Genomic DNA, 1,876 nt, shown 5'->3' with positions numbered 1-1,876 from the left:
GATTTGTAAAGAAATCTTGCCTATTGTAACAGTTAGATATATCATATGATGGCAGAATGTGGGCAAGTTGAACAAACCACAAAGACTATTGATCCTGGTATGTTTACAGTCAGCACATGGAAAGTGTGTTCAGTGGTTCAGGGAAGAAGATACCACCAAAGTTTCATTCAGACATGGCATTACAATTCTGACTGGCTTCAACAGATGCTTGAAATTAATCATCGATCTTCATTTAAGTAGTTCTCCTATTAAACTTTAATACAGGTAAGTCAAGTACTATACCCCCATGTAGTCCTTTGATGGAGGAGTCATACAGATGTATATTTAAGAGGGATAACGCTCCAACATGGTGCTTTGAACTCTGTAGCAGGAACGTATTCCTTGTTCAGTTGTTGTTTGGAAAACATAAATGTTTGTTGTTGTTGTTCAGTCGCACAGTCGAGTCCGACTCTTCACGACCTCATGGACCAGCTCCCACCAGGCCCTCCTGTCTTCCGCCGTCCTCTGAAGTTGGCTCAATTTCATGTTCGTTGCATCGATGACACTGTCTAACCATCTCATCCTTTGCCATCCCCATCTTCTTTGACGTTCAATCTTTCCCAGCATCAGGGTCTTCTCCAGTGAGTGCTCCCTTCTCATTTGGTGGCCAAAGTATTTGAGCTTCAGTTTCATTATCTGGCCTTCCAGGGAACAGTCAGGGTTGATTTCTTTTAGGATTGACTGATTGGATCTTCTTGCAGTCCAAGGGACTCTCAAGAGTCTTCTCCAGCACCATAGTTCAAAAGAATCTATTCTTCGGCGCTCAGCCTTCCTTATAGTCCAACTCTAGCAGCCATACATGACTACTGGGAATACCATAAATGTTACCGCTCCACAAAATGCCTGAGGCAGCTTACAGAATTAAATAATTAAAATTAAAACAATCCAAGTAAAACTCACCCAACCCACATTAAATATCTCAGTCCAGTAGATATAAAACCAACATCAGCACAGAAAACAACATGAAACTACAAGAATGCACACCAAAACCCAGAAAAAGACTTGGTGTAATAAAAGGCCGCAGGATTCCAATAGCCAACTAAAAAGTAGGATAAAACTCCATTAAAAGCCAGGGCAAGCAACAGTGTGTTGATGGCTGGTGCCTAACAAACCTCCAAGGGGAGAGCTTTCCAAAGGCAAGGGGTCACCACCGAAAAAGCCCTGTTTGTAGTTACTACCTGCCTCATTTCTATGGGTGGGGGCACAGAGCAGGGTTTAGCATTCTTAAGGTAGCTAGCTACCAGTGGCTGTTGCATACTCTAACATTAGATTCACTCATAGGCCACAATCACACATATACAGACCCAATACTGATATATGGTGGTGGGCAAGGGGACAGGCGGTACTTAGCTGCAGGCCTTTTTGGTGGCTGCCCCTGCACGGCCTCATCTGGTGGCTAACAACAGCCTTCTACAGCCAACAGCCCAGGAAAGACGCCACCCATCTCTGCAAGGTAACCATCCCCCAACAGAAGGATAGTGACTAAGAGGAGGAGGAGTTGGTCAAAATGAGCTGAATAGATTGTAGAAAACAGCAAGAGTCCAGTTGCTCTTTCCTACTGCTACAGACAGACTAGCAAAGATGAATAGATTGGTTCTTGATAATACTCACAATAATCCCTGTGGGGTAGACCAGGTGGCCGGTGGTTACAGCAGAGGCCAATGTTGGATTCGCTCTAATTCAGGGCCAGCCCAAGGGGTTTCCACGCCCTAGGCCAGGCTGCCTTGTGGCACCCCCCTCAGATGCCAACCTCCCGGTGGGGCCTGGAGACCTCCCAGCAGTAGGGCCAGCCGAGAGAGGGCTCCATTTCCCGCTGCCACCTCCTGCGTGCCCGCCT

The sequence above is a fragment of the Gekko japonicus genome, unplaced genomic scaffold (genome assembly GCF_001447785.1).
Source record: "Gekko japonicus isolate JY-2015 unplaced genomic scaffold, Gekko_japonicus_V1.1 scaffold962, whole genome shotgun sequence".
Lineage (NCBI taxonomy): Eukaryota > Metazoa > Chordata > Lepidosauria > Squamata > Gekkonidae > Gekko > Gekko japonicus.
The sequence above is the reverse complement of the archived record's forward strand: the minus strand, read 5'-3'. Positions refer to the sequence as shown.